General features: G+C 38.0%; 1 long non-coding RNA gene and 1 pseudogene across 1 annotated transcript in view; both read right to left on the bottom strand.

Annotated features, from left to right (window-relative positions):
* LOC141371230 (uncharacterized) overlaps positions 1 to 16,002 on the bottom strand; it is a 53,768-nt gene that overhangs the window by 8,917 nt on the left and 28,849 nt on the right. The gene's annotated exons all lie outside the window — the stretch shown is intronic.
* Positions 1,374 to 1,474, bottom strand: LOC112810834 (U6 spliceosomal RNA; annotated as a pseudogene).

Here is a 16,002-nt window from a genome sequence, read left to right as displayed (position 1 = left end):
CCTAAGCCTGCTTACCCTATCCCACCCATTCCTTTCTGCAGAAATCACAGTAAAGTCTCTTGCCCACGTTTTTTCCTTGTTCTTTCTACCTCAAAACAGATGCCAGTGCTTCCCCATGTCAGCCTATGTTGCATGCTGTACCTCCAGTAAGTATAAAAATGTCTCCCTTCCTGACAGTCATCTCTGTGTCTGCGTCTTACCATACCTGATTAAAACAAATCCTGGGTCAATTTTTTAAAAAGCCACTCTGAAGAGGCTACATACTGTATGATTCCAACTTTATGACATTGTGTAAAAACAAAACTATAAAGACAACGAAATTATCAATGGATGCCATGGAATAGGAGGGAGAGATGAATGGTTGGAGCACAGGGGACCTTTAGGGCAGTAAAATTATTCTGTGTGATGTTGTGATGGTGTGACATGATGCTATATGACACATGACATTATGCGTTTTATAAACTCATACAACTATACAACACAAAGAGTGATTCCAAATGTAAATTATGAGCCTCAATATCAATGTTGATTAATAAACTATAACAAAAGTACCATACTCCTATACAAGATATTAATCATAGGGGAAACTGATCAAATAAGGGGGTCCACTTCATCTAAAGGATAGTTCAAGTTCAGTATTTCCTTGATGATTTTCTATCTGGATGATCTATCCAATGTTGAAAGAGAAGTAATGAAGTCCATTACTATTGTTGTATTTCCGTCGATTTCTCCCTTCATATCTGCTGTTCTTTTAATACTCTGAGATGCTCCAGTGTTGAACACATATATATTTACAATTGTTATGCCTCCTGATGAACTGACCTTCTTCTCTTGTTAAAGCTTTTCACTTAAAGTATATTTTGTCTGATAGAAGTACAGTTGCCTTATATTTTGGTTTTCGTTTGTATGGAACATCTTTTTCCATTCCTTCACTTTTATCCTATGTATGTCCTTAATACTGAAGTGAGTCTCCTATAAGCCGCACATAATTAGGTCTTATTCTTACAATCTTTCAGCAACGCTAGCTATGCCTTCAATTTGAGAATTTAATCCACTTACATTTAAATAATTATTAATAGTTAAGGTCTTATTATTGCCAATTTATTGATAGTTAAGGTCTTATTATTGCCATGTTTTCTGGCTGTTTTGTAGTGCACTTGTTCCTTTCTTCCTCTTTGGCTATCTTCCTTGTGAATCGATGATTATTTGTAGTACTATGCTTTGACTCCCTTCTCTTTATCTTTTCTGTATCTACTATTGATTTTGCTGTTTGGTTACCACAAGGTTTACATAAAACATCTTACAGATATAATAGTCTATTTTATACTGATGAATCAATTTAGAATGCATACAAACTCTACTCTTTTATCCCCATGCATACATTTCATTTTTCGTGTCATCCTTTGCACAGGGCCATGTTAATCTTCTCTGTATCATGCCAATTTTTAAGTATATGTGCTGCCGAAGTGAGCACACACATTTCATTTTTCATGTCACCATTTGCCATTTTTTAATGAGTATACAATAACAAATGATTGTAGCTATGATTATTTTTAATACTCTTGTCCTTTAACTTATATTAAAAACAAATGGTTACATATTACAGTATTCAAGTAACAGAATTTGAGTATATACGTACCTTTACTAATGTGTTTTATATTTTCATATTTTTTCATGTTATTAATTAGTGCCATTTTATTTAAGCTTAAGTAACTCCTTGTAGCATTTCTTGTAAGGCAGGTGAAGTGGTAGTTTTTTGTTCATCTGGGAAAGTCTCTCTCTTCCATTTCTGAAGCAAAGCTTGGCTGGATAACATTATTAGTTGGCAGCTTATTTCTTTCAGCATTAGAATATATACACCCACTCTTTCCTGGCCTGCAAGGTTAAATCCACTGATAGCCTCATGTGTGTTTCCTTATAGATGAGGACTTTTCTGTCTTCCTGCTTTAAAATTTTGTCTTTATTGGACAGTTTTATTATAATGCATCTTGGAGAAGATCTCTTTGGGTTAAATCTAGGAACCTATGAGCTTCCTAAACTTGATTGTCCAAATTGTTCCTCAGATTTGGGAAGTTCTCAGTCATTATTTCTCTAAATAAGCTTTCTGTCCCTTTCTCCATCTCTTCTCCTTCCAGGACTCCACAATGTATAAATTGCTTTTCTTCATGGTCTCCCTTAATTCATACAGGCTTTCTTAACCATTTTAATTTTTTTCTTTGTTCTTCTCTAACTAAATAGTTTGAAATGGCCTGTCTTCGAGTTCACAGTTTCTCTCTTTTGGTTGATCAAGTCTACTGCTGATGCTATGTATTTCACTTTTCATTACTTAATTGTATTATTAAGTTCCAGTATTTCTGTTTCATTCTTTTTTTATTTCTAACTCACTGAAGTAAGTGTCATTTTGTCTGCATATCATTTTATTAATTTCATTGCATTCTCTATCTGTATTTTCTTGCAGCTTACTCAACCTCCTTGCCATTATTTTGAATTCTCTATCAGGGAAAACATAGATCTCCATTTCTTTAGACTCAGATACTGGAAAATTGTATTCCTTGGAGGGAGGGGTCATGTTACCTTGATTTTTTAGAAGATGTATTCAGAAGACTTACATTGCTTGGAGGGGGAGATAAGAGAGTCACTGGAGAGAGTGGTGAGTGGATGGAGGGGGAGAAATGGAAATGTTTGAGAACTGATTGGTATGCTGCTAAATAAAAAGAAATTGTTCTAAATGTTATTCAAAATCCAGATGCATAAAAGAAAATATTGAAGCCACGATGAAAATGGGCACAGTCTTAGAAATAGAGTTAAAAAAAAAAATTCCCTAAAAGAAAAGCCTAAGCCTACATGGCTTCTTTGGTGAGATGTTTTTTGTTTGTTTGTCTTAATAATACCAATCCTTCAGAAAATAAAGGACAGAACACTTCTCAATTCATTCAATGAAGCCAGGAATGCCCCAATATTAAAACTAGAAAAAGACATCATAAAAGTTACAGACCAAAATACCCATGAACATAGAGGTACAAATTTTTAAAAAAAAAAAAAAGCAAACCAGGAGAGCCTGGCTGGCTCAGTCAGTAGAGTGTGCAACCCTTGATCTCAGGGTAATGAGTGAATTCCAGCTCCATGTTGGACACAGAGGTCACTAAAACAAAAAGCAAACCAGGGGCACCTAGCTGGCTCAGTCAGTGAAGCATGTGACTCTTGACCTTGGTGTCATGAGTGCAAGCCCCAGGTCGGGACAGAATTTACTTAAAAAAAATTGCAAACCAAATTCAGCAACTAACAAAAAAGATTATAAAACATGACCAAAGGTATTTATCCCAAGAATGCAAGATTGGTTTACAGCTAAAAGCCAATTAATACAATATACCTTACTAAAAGAATAAAGAACAAAAATCTCATGATGATGTTTTATCATGAATGATAAAACACTTGACAAACATTAAAGATTTTTAAAAAATGCTCAACAATGGAAGATTAGAATTTCCTTATCGTGATAAAGAGCATTTACAAAAGATTCTACAGTTAACATTATTCTTAACAGTGAAATATTGAATTCTTTATCCCTAAGATAAGGAGTAAGACAAAGATTTTTTTTTTAAAAGACTTTATTTATTTATTTGAGAGAGAATGAGAGATAGAGAGCACGAGAGGGAAGAGGGTCAGAGGGAGAAGCAGACTCCCCGCTGAGCAGGGAGCCCGATGTGGGACTCGATCCCGGGACTCCAGAATCATGACCTGAGCTGAAGGCAGTCACTTAACCGACTGAGCCACCCAGGCGCCCCAAGACAAAGACTTTTGATGCTACAATATTCATTTATCTTTTACATTATTTTTGATCCAATGTTAAAAGACAAGATATGAAAGGATTATAAACTGAAACACAAACACACAAATGGTGTTTATTTGCAAATGATATTAACTATGTGTATAAAACAGGGATTAGAGAACTACAGTCTGCAGTTTGCCTACAAAATACAAAGAGCACGTAAATTTGTAAATACAGTACTACTGATTCACACCCCTGCCCATTAATTTATGTAATATTGCCAATAAATGCTTTCATGTCGGAGTTGAACAACAGGGGGGTAGTGGTGCTGACTCCTGCACAGTCGAAAAGCTGTGTGTAACTATTGACTCCCCCCAAACTAAACTACTAATCACCTACTGTTGACTGGAAGACATACTGATGACAAACAGTTGATTAACATATGTTAATGTTATATGTTATATACTGTATTCTTACAATAAAGTAATCTAGAGAAAAGAAAATGTTATTAAGAAAATCATAAGAGAAAATAAATTTATAGTATTGTACTGTATTTATTGGGGGTAAAAAAGGAATGTAAGGGTACCCATGCAGATTAAAACATTTTGTTCAAGGGTCAACTGTACTTGCAAAAGATACCACATGGCCATAGTCCTGAGATTGTTACCATTTGATCCTTTAAGAAAAAGTCTGACAACTGGATGCAGAAAACACAAAGTGACTTACAAAATATTATAAGGCTATATATTATAAAACTAATAAGCAGGTTTGGGGAGGTCACTGATACAGCTAATACACAAAAGTCAATTCTATTTCTATACACTATAGGCAGACTATGAAAATGAAAACACTAATAAAACACTTTGACTTACAACAGAATGAAAAACAATACACCTAGAAATAAATTTAACAACACAGTATAAGGCACCTGGGTGGTTCAGTCAGTTAAGCGTCTGCCTTCGGCTCAGGTCATGATCTCGGGGTCCTGGGATAGAGCCGCACATCAGGCTCCCTGCTCAGTGGGGAGTCTGCTTCTCCTTCTGTCCCTGCCTCCCACTATTGTACTCTTTCTTACTCTCTCAAATAAAATCTTCAAAAAATAGTATAATACCTGTACAATAAAAACCAAAAAAGGATGCTGAGAGAAAATGCAGATGTAAATTAATGGAGAGATAGTAGACTCAATATTGTTAAGAAGGCACTTCTCCCCCTAATTGTTCTACATATTCAACAAAAATTCCTAGTAAAATCCCAGGAGGCTTTCTTGTAGAAAATGACAAAAGAATCCTGAATTTTATGGGGAAATATAAAGAACCTCTAATAGCCAAACACTTTTGAAAGATAATATAGAGAAATTACACTACAAGATTTAAAAATTTATAAACTACGGTAATTCAGACAGTCTGGTATTGGCATAAGGATAGCCATAATCTCAATGAAATAGAAAGTTCAAAAAGAAACGCTTATATTTGTGGTAAACTAATTCTTTTTTTTTTTAAGATTTTATTTATTTGACAGAGATACAGCGAAAGAGAGAACACAAGGAGAGGGAGTTGGAGAGGGAGAAGCAGGCTTCCCGTGGAGCAGAGAACACAATGTGCGACTCCATCCCAGGACCCTGGGATCATGACCTGAGCCGAAGTCAGACGCTTAATGACTGAGCCGCCCAGGTGCCCCTATGGTAAAATAATTCTTGACGAAGGTGCCAATAACTCAATGAGAAAAGTCTAGTCTTTTCAACAAATTGTACTGATATATTTAGACAACCACATGCAAAAAGAAAAATAACTAAGATCCATGCTTCACACCATATGTAAAAGTTAATTAAAATGGATCTCATACAAAAGTATAAGAGCTAAAACAATAGAAATCCTCTAAGGAAACACAGGACAAAATATTTGTGACTTGGGGTTGACTAAAAATTTCTTAGTTTGACATCAAAAACAAACATTAAATGAAAAAAATTCATAAACTGTACTTCATTATAATTTAAAAACCTTGCTATGCAAAAGATATTTTTAAGAAAATGAAAAGATGTTCCAAATACATTCCAAAATGACTACACTGGGAGAAAATATTTACAAATTAGATATCTGATAAAGGACTTCCATCAAACATATAAAAAACTCTCACAATACTCAATACTAGGAAGGCAAACAACCCAGTTATAAAAATTTGCAAAAGTTGAATATTTTAACAAAGAAAATTTACCAGTTAACAACTGGTAAGCACATGAAAATATGTTGTAACATCTTTAGTCAAGGACAAACTAAAACCATAGTAAAATACCACTATACAACCCAATAATGGGTATAATGAAAGTAACTGAGAATACCAAGTTTTGATAAGGATGTACAGAAAATGCAACAGTCCTACATTGTTGGTGAAAATGTAAAATGTTATAGTTACTTTGGAAAACAGTTTGGCAGTTTCTTGAACTATGAAATATAAACCTAGCATACAAACCATCAGTTCCACTCACTATGTATTTCTCCAGTTGAAATAAAGACAAATATCCATAGAAGGATTTGCATGTGAATCATCATAGTTGCATTAATCATAACAGCCCCAACAATGAAAACTGTCCAAATACTTATTAAGTGGGGAATGGATAAACAACATGGGGTAGACCTATATAATGGAATATAATTCAGGAATAAAAAGGAACTACTGATCAGTAATACAACAAAGATTTACCTCAGAAACATTATGCTAAGGAAAAGAAACCAAACAAAAGACTATACATTACATTATTTCATATATATCAAATTTCTAGAAAAGGGAAATCTACACATATACAATGCACTTCACGTATTGCCTGACTGAGAGTGTGAGCAAGGACTGACTGCAAACAGCACACAGATCTTTTTGGAGGGATAAAAGCATTTTAAAATCCAATTATGGTAATGGTTACACAACTCTTATAAATTTACTAAAAATGATTGAATTGGGGGTGCCTGGGTGGCTCAGTCAGTTAAGCAGCTGCCTTTGGCTCAGGTCATGATCCTGGGTTCCCAGGATCAAGCCCTGCATCAGGCTCCCTGATCAGTGGGGGAGTCTGTTTCTCCCTCTGACCCTCCTCTCCCACCTTGTGTTCTCACTTTCCCTCTCTCTCAAATAAATAAATAAGATCTTTAAAATAAAATAAAATAAGGGGGGAGGAGCAAGATGGTGGAGGAGTAGGAGACCTAAATCTCGCCTGGTCCCAGGAATTCAGCTAGATAGGGATCAAACCATTATGAACACCTATGAACTCAACAGGAGATCGAAGAAAAGAATAGCAGCGACTCTCTGAACAGAAAAGTGACCACTTTCTGGAAAGTAGGACGTGAGGAGAAGTGAATCCGAGGCCATACACAGGAGGATAGACGGCAGGGGAGGGAGCCTCCATCAGCCGGGTACCCGCAAGTAATAGAACAGCAGAGCACAAAATCGGAACTTTTAGAAGTCGGCTCCACTGAGGGACATCGCTCCAGCAGCTAAGCGGTGGGGGTGGGGAGTGGGGGGTGGGGGGGGTGGAACCCTTGCTGGGACAGTGTGGTCTCAGGACACTTGGGGTCATGGAAAGACCAGGGGTGCCTGAGTGCGGCAGAGCTTCCAGGTATGGGAGCAGGGAAACCGGCTGCAGAGACAGAGCTGAGGAGTGGGCTCGCAGCTCGGGGTTGCCATAAACTGTGATCCATGGTACAGTCGGGCCACTGCACTTTCAGCAGAGACCCAACAAGCGGCAGATCCAGGGAGACTCCCCTTCCTCCCCTGGGAGGAGTGGCGTGGGAGCGCACTGCAGGGATCTGCTGGGTTTGGAGACTCCAAATGGGGTTGTGTGCCAGAGATAGAAACGCTTGGTCACAGGCCGAGTGAGCACAGAGTGCGGCCGGAGACCGGGGAGAGGGGAGTGATTGACTGCTTTTCTTTGGGGGTGCACTGAGGAGTGGGGCCCCAAGTTCTCGGCTCCTCCGGGCCTGAGATTGGGAAGCCACCATTTTCACTCTCGTCCTCCAAAGCTGCATGGAAAGCTTGCAGGGAACAAAAGTGCCAGAGAGCAAACCCGAGCAGATGACTTGGCCCAGACCAGCAAAGACATTTGGGAACCTCAGCAACAGGCCCCTCCCCCAGAAGATCAGCAGGAACAGCCAGCCAAGACCAAGTTTACCGATCAATGAGAACGGCAGAACGCCAGCACTAGGGGGATACAGCACATAGAATTCATGGCTTTTTTCCCCGATTCTTTAGTCCTTCGAAGTTAATTTTTTTAATTTTCTTTTTCTTTTGAATTTTTCTTTTTTCCCTTTTTTCAAACATCTTATCAATCCCTTTTTTAAAAATCTTTTTTATTTTTCATTTTTAGAGTCATATTCTATCCCTTTATAAAAGTTAACCTTATTTTTGGTTTATATAAAAGTTGTTCTCTCTTTAAAATTTTGGGATAGTTTCTTCTAGCAGACCAAATTATACCCTAAATCTCTGGTATATGGCTTTGTTCTAGTCTGCTGCCTGATCACATTCTCTCCCTTTTTTTTTTTTAATTTCTCTTCTTTTGTCTTTCAACCAACTCATCAATTCCTTTTATAAAATCTTTTATACTTTTCATCCTTACAGTCATATTCCATTCCTTCATCGTATTTACCCTTATTTTTGTACATATATAAGCTTTTCTTTCTTTAAAATTTTGGGAGGCAGTTTCCTCTAATGACCAAAATATGCCCAAAATCTAGTGTGTGGCACTAATCTATTCACCAGCCTGATCATATTTGATCATATATTTTTTTTATCTTTTTCTTTTCCTTTTTCTTTTTCTCTCTTTCTTTACCCCTGGTTTCAGGTCTCTTCTGATTTGTTTAGCGTGTATTTCTCTAGGGTCATTGTTTACCCTGTTATCATTTTGTTCTCTCATTTATCTATTCTCCTCTGGGCAAAATGACAAGATGGAAAAAAAATCACCTCAACAAAAAGAACAAGAGGCAGTACCGACTGCCAGGGACCTAATCAGTACGAACGTTAGTAAGATGTTGGAACTAGAGTTCAGAATAACGATTATAAACATACTAGCTGGGCTTGAAAAAAGCATGTAAGATATTAAAGAAACTCTTTCTGGAGAAATAAAAGAACTAAAATCTAATCAAGTCGAAATCAAAAAGGCTATTAATGAGGTGCAATCAAAAATGGGGGCTCTAACTGCTAGGATAAATGAGGCAGAAGAGAGAATTAGTGATATAGAAGACCAAAAAGAGATAAACAACCACTGGATCATGAGGGCAGCATTAGAGAGATAAGTGATACCATAAGACGAAACAATATTAGAATAATTGGGATCCCAGAAGAAGAAAGAGAGAGAGGGGCAGAAGGTATACTGGAGCAAATTATAGCAGAAAACTTTCCTAATTTGGGGAAGGAAACAGGCATCAAAATCCAGGAGGCACAGAGAACCCCCCTCAAAATCAATAAAAATAGGTCAACACCCTGATATCTAATAGTAAAACTTACATGTCTCAGAGACAAAGAGAAAATCCTGAAAGCAGCTCAGGACAAGAGATCTATAACCTACGATGGTAGAAACATTAGATTGGCAACAGACCTATCCACAGAGACCTGGCAGGCCAGAAAGGACTGGCATGATATCTTCAGAGCACTAAACGAGAAAAATATGCAGCCAAGAATACTATATCCAGCTAGGCTGTCATTGAAAATAGAAGGAGAGATAATAAGCTTCCAGGACAAACAAAAACTAAAGGAATTTGCAAACACGAAACCAGCCCTACAAGAAATACTGAAAGGGGTCCTCTAAGCAAAGAGAGAGCCTAAAAGTAACATAAACCAGAAAGGAACACAGACAATATACAGTAACAGTCACCTTCCAGGCAATACAGTGGCACTAAATTCATATCTTTCAATAGTTACCTTAAATGTAAATGGGCTAAATGCCCCAATCAAAAAACAAAGGCCATCAGACTGGATAAAAAGCAAGACCCATCGATATGCTGTCTGCAAGAGACTCATTTTAGACCCAAAGACGCCTCCAGATTGAAAGTGAGGGGGTGGAAAACCATTTACCATGCTAATGGACACCAAAAGAAAGCTGGGATGGCAATCCTTATATCAGACAAATTAGATTTTAAACCAAAGACTATAATAAGAGGTGAGAAAGGACACTATATCATATTTAAAGGGTCTATCAAACAAGAAGATCTAACAACTGTAAATATCTATGCCCCTAACATGGGAGCAGCCAATTATATAAGCTAATTAATAACAAAAGCAAAGAAAAACATCAACAACAATACAATAATGGTAAGGGATTTTAACACCCCCCTCACTGAAATGGACGAATCATCTAAGCAAAAGATCAACAAGGAAATAAAGACTTTAAATGACACACTGGACCAAATGGACTTCACAGATATATTCAGAACATTCCATCCCAAAGCAACAGAATACACACTCTTCTCTAGTGCCCATGCTCTAGTCCAGAATAGATCACATCTTAGGTCACAAATTGGGTCTCAACCGGTACCAAAAGCTTGGGATCATTCCCTGCATATTTTTGGACCACAATGCTTTGAAACTAGAACTCAATCACAAGAGGAACATCGGAAAGAACTCAAATACATGGAGGCTAAAGAGCATCCTACTAAAGAATGAATGGGTCAACCAGAAAATTAAAGAAGAATTAAAAAAATTCATAGAAACCAATGAAAATGAAAATACAACCGTTCAAAATCTTGGGATGCAGCAAAGGCAGTCCTAAGAAGAAAGTATATAGCAATACAAGATTTCTCAAGAAACAAGAAAGGTCTCAAATACACAACCTAAACCTACACCTAAAGGAGCTGGAGAAAGAACAGCAAATAAAGCCTAAACCCAGCAGGAGAAGAGAAATAATAAAGATCAGAGCAGAAATCAATGAAATAGAAACCAAAAGAACAGATCAACAAAACTAGGAGTTGGTTCTTTGAAAGAATTAATAAGACTGATAAACCCTTGGCCAGACTTATCAAAAAGAAAAGAGAAACAACCCAAATAAATAAAATCCTGAATTAAAGAGGAGAGATCACAACTAACACCAAAGAAATACAAATAATTATAAGAACATATTATGAGCAAATATATGCCAGCAAATTAGATAATCTAGAAGAAATGGATGCATTCCTAGAGATGTATAAACTACCAAAACTGAACCAGGAAGAAATAAAAAACCTGAACAGACCTATAACCAAGGAAATTGAAGCAGTAATAAAAAAAAATCCCAACAAAGAAGAGCCAAGGGCCAGATGGCTTCCCAGGGGAATTCTCCCAAACATGTAAAGAATTAATACCTATTCTTCTGAAACTGTTCCAAAAAATAGAAATGGAAGGAAAACTTCCAAACTCGTTTTATGAGGCCACCATTACCTTGATCCCCAAACCAGACAAAGACACCATAAAAAAGAATTACAGACCAATATCCCTGATAAACATGGATGCAAAAATTCTCACCAAAATACTAGGCAATAGGATCCAACAGTACATTAAAAGGATTATTCACCACAACCAAGTGGGATTTATACCTGGGCTGCAAGGTTGGTTCAACATCCACAAATCAATCAATGTAATACAATACATTAATAAAAGAAAGAACAAGAACAATATGACCCTCTCCATAGATGCAGAAAAAGCATTTGACGAAGTACAGCATCCTTTCTTGAGTAAAACTCTTCAGAGTACAGGGATAGAGGGTACATACCTCAATATCATAAAAGTCATCTATGAAAAACCCACAGCGAATATCATTCTCAATGGGGAAAAACAGAGCTTTCCCCCTAAGGTCAGGAACACGACAGGGATGTCCACTATCACCACTGCTATTCAACATAGTATTAGAAGTCCTAGCCACAGTAATCAGAAAACAGAAAGAAATAAAAGGCATCCAAATCAGCAAAAAAGAAGTCAAACTCTCACTCTTTGCAGATGATATGATACTTTACGTGGAAAACCCAAAAGACTCCACCCCAAAACTGCTAGAACTCATACAGGAATTCAGTAAAGTAGCAGGATATAAAATCAATGCACAGAGGGGCGCCTGGGTGGCTCAGTCGTTAAGCGTCTGCCTTCGGCTCAGGTCGTGATCCCAGGGTCCTGGGATAGAGCCCCGTGTTGGGCTTCCTGCTCCGTGGGCAGCCGGCTTCTCTGTCTCCCACTCCCCCTGCTTGTATTCCCTCTCTCGCTGTGTCTCTGTCAAATAAATAAATAAATAAAATCTTTAAAAAAAAAAAAAAAAGATGCTCAGTAAGGCCAGGAGATGATGCATGAACAGAGTGAGAGTTTCAACAAAGACAAATAAGAAAGTACCAAACAGAAATCACAGAAATGAAGGGGAGCCTGGGTGGTTCAGTTGTTTAAGTGTCTGCCTTTGGCTCAGGTCATGATCCCAGGGTCCTGGGATCGAGCCCCACATCAGGCTCCCTGCTCAGTGAGGAGCCTGCTTCTCCCTCTCCTGCTCCCCCTGCTTGTGCTCCCTCCCTCTCTGTCAAATAAATAAATAAAATCTTAAAAAAAAACCCCACAGAAATGAAAATACAATCACAGAACTAAAAAATTTAACACAGAGGTTCAACAGCAGACTAATGAAGTGGGCAGAGGAATTCATACAGCTGACGAAAAGGGGAAAAAAATAATAATAAAGATGTGTAAGAGATTTAAGGGATGAAAATCAAGTGGGGACTACAACACCCCCACTTTTGTCAATGCATAGGTAATCAAGACATAAGAGTAAGTAAAACACTGAACTTAAGCAACATGTTAAATCAGATAGACTTAACAGTCATAGAATACTCCACACAAAAGTAAAATATTTTTCTGAAGCCCACATAAAACATTCTCCAAGATAAATCATAAAGGGAACAAAAGAAGTCTTGAGAAATTTTAAGAAAACTGAAATCATAGCAAGCATATTCTCCAACCACAATAGTATGAAACTAGAAAACAAGAAATTAGAAATCAATCACAAGAAGAAAACTATAAAATTTACTTATATGTGGGCAGTAAACAATACATTCACAACCAAACAATGGGTCAAAGAAGAAATCAAAAGAGAAATTTAAGGGGCACCTGCCTGGCTCAGTCAATGGAGAATGCAACTCTTGATCTTGGGGTTGTGGATTTGAGCCCCACATTGGGTGTAGAGATTACGTAAAAATAAAATCTTAAAAAAAAAAATAAAATCTTTAAAAAGAGAGAAAATTTTAAAAATACTGAGACAAATGAAAATGGAAAAAAACCCACCAAAACTATAACACCAGTCTAAGAGGGAAGATTATAGCAATAATCACTTGGATTAAGAAACAAAGATTCATTTTTTTAAAAGATTTTATTTATTTGACAGAGATAGGGAGCACAAACAGGGGGAGAGGCAGAGGGAGAAGCAGAAGGCAGATGCTTAACAAACTGAGCCACCCAGGCGTCCCAAGAAACAAAGATTTCAGATAGAATTCTGGAGAAGATGGTGGAGATGGAGGATCCTAAGATCATTTCCTCCCACAGATATACCTAGATAACACCTACATCAATGTAAATAATCTAAAAAATGAACTCAGGACTGGCAGAACAGACTCTCCACAGGTGGATGTAGAGAAGAGGCCACATCAAAAGTAGTAGGAAAGGCAGAGACTTGGTCAGGAACCAAGCTGACCTGCAGACCTGCAGACCTGTCCATGAGAGGGAGGTACACCACAGGCACTGAGAGGGGAGAGGAGCAGATCCCACACCAGGCACTCCAGGCATGGGGGACCTACACTGGGAAGATGAATCCCCATAGCATTTAGCTTTGAAAACCATAGGGAGATAACTTTGCAAGTTCTTACAATGAGTGGGGCTTAACACTGGGAATTTTAAAAATCAATAGCTGGGCTCTGAAAGAAACTGAATCCCCGCCCTAAAAAAAACACCATAACAAACAGCCACACTGAAATCCAGCATACAAGCAGTGGTGTGAGAGGCACCTGGGGTATTTGGAAAGGATTTATTAGTTAATTTCAGAAAGTGTACTGGAAGGGCAGGGATCTTCAGACTTCTCCAGGAACAAAGGAGCTGGTGGGCACCATTTACCGTCCCTGACCCCCAACTTAGATACATGGACACCTGTGGGACCAACGCAAACACTCTCTACCTAGCATGCTAACAGTGCCTTCCCCCTGACTGCTCTCCTGTGGATCGGCCCACTCCAACCTGTCTGTAGCAGGCGTCCATCCAAAGCATTGCCAGAACCTGACACTGTGCAGGCAGCCCAAACAGAAACTAGCACTACTCCAAAGTGACTCTTGCCCTGGGGAGAAAAGCTAACCACAGACACCAGTTCAACTGCAGCCCCAGCAGTGGGCTGGGGGCAGACATCTGGTCTGACTGCAGGCCTTGCCCACCAAAAAAGCTTCTCAGGGATCAACACAGGGAGAGTGCCCTGAATATGGTGCTGCCACAGCTCTGGCAAACGCCTGGTCTGACCCAAGTCAAGCCCAAGGTAGCCCCAAACTGGCCCATTAACACAGAGACCAAACCCTGCTCACAACAGAGCCACTGCAGACGACTAGATTGAAGGCAAACACGGCTCAGCCACAAGAGTAGGGGACACACAACTAAAGTGCCCTTGAACTGAATTCCCCTGAACTTTACTCCCCTGCAGTGCCAGATTCTAGTGAACAGGGGACGTTATATGGCAGGACACTACAGGAGCTCTTCTTCATAAGGCCACCACTTTCAAGGGCAGGAGACATAGCTGACTTTCCTAACACAGAGAAACAAACAAAGAGACAAAACGAGGAGATGGAGGAATATGTCCTAAATGAACGAACATGACAAAACCGTAGTAAGAGAGCTAAATGAAATGGAGATAAGTAAAATACCTAAGAATTCAAAGTGGTGGTCATAAAGATACTAATTAGACTTGAGAAAGGAATGGAAGACCTCAGTGAGACACTTAACAAAGAGAGAAAACATAAAAAAGAACGAATCAGAGATGAAGAACCTAATAAATGATATTAAAAATACACTACATGGAATAAATAGGAGACTAGAGGAAGCAGAAGAGTGGATCAGCAACCTGGAGTAATGGAAACAACAAAGCTGAACAGGAAGAAGAAAAATAATAATAAATAAAAATACCCTAAGGGAACTCAGCAACACCATCAAGCATAGTAACATTTGCAGTATAGAGATCCCAGAAGGGGAAGAGACAGAGAAAGGAGAAAATTTACTTGAAGAAATAATAGCTAAAAACTTCCTAAATCTGGGAAAGGAAACAAAAATCCAGATCCAGGAGACACAGAGATCCCTCAGCTAAATCAACCCAAGGAGGTCCACAACAAAACACATAATTTAAATGCAAAAAAAGAGTGATAGAGAATTTTAAAAGTAGCAAGAGAAAAGAAAACAGTTACATACAAGGGAAACCTATAAGGCAATGAGCTGATTTTCAACAGAATCTTTGCAGGCCAGAAGGGAATGGCATGATACATTCAAAGTACTAAAAGAAAAAACCTGCAGCCGAAAATACTCCATTCAGCAAGGCTATCATTCAAAATAGAAGAAGAAATAAACTTTCCCAGACAAACAAACCTTAAAGGAATTCATCACCACTAAACCTGCTTTATAAGAAATGTTAAAGAGGAGGACTCTTTGAGCAGAAAGGAAAGACCATCAACAGGAATAAGAAAAGTAGGAAGCACAAAAGCAGTAAAATTAAGTACATCTATGAAAATTAGTCAAGGGATTTATAAAATAAAAGGATGTAAAATATGACAGCATATACCTAAAACATGGGGGGGTGGAGATGAGTAAAAATTTAGTAATTTTAGAATGGGTTCAAACTTAAGTGACTATCAACTTCATATAGACTGCTATATGCAGATGATGTTCTATATAAATCTAATGGTAACCAAAAATCAAAAACTAGTAATAAATATGCAAAAAAAAAAACCCAAAACCCACCCCACGTAGGAACCCAAGTATATCCCTAACAAAAGCCAGCAAACAGTGAGAGAAGAAAGAAACATCAACTACAAAAACAAGTAACAATATCAATACATACATACCTTTCAATAATTACTTTGATTGTAAATGGACTAAACTTTGAATGTAAGTGGACTAAATGCTCTAATCAAAAGACAGAGGGTGATGAAATGAATAAAAACACAAGACCCACCTACACACTGCCTACGAGACTCATTTCAGACCTAAAGACACATTCAGATTGAATGTGAAGGGAT

This window comes from Callorhinus ursinus, unplaced genomic scaffold (assembly GCF_003265705.2).
Source record: "Callorhinus ursinus isolate GAN/ISIS: 27379988/994484 unplaced genomic scaffold, GSC_fseal_2.0 scaffold61, whole genome shotgun sequence".
Lineage (NCBI taxonomy): Eukaryota > Metazoa > Chordata > Mammalia > Carnivora > Otariidae > Callorhinus > Callorhinus ursinus.
The sequence above is the reverse complement of the archived record's forward strand: the minus strand, read 5'-3'. Positions and strand labels throughout refer to the sequence as shown.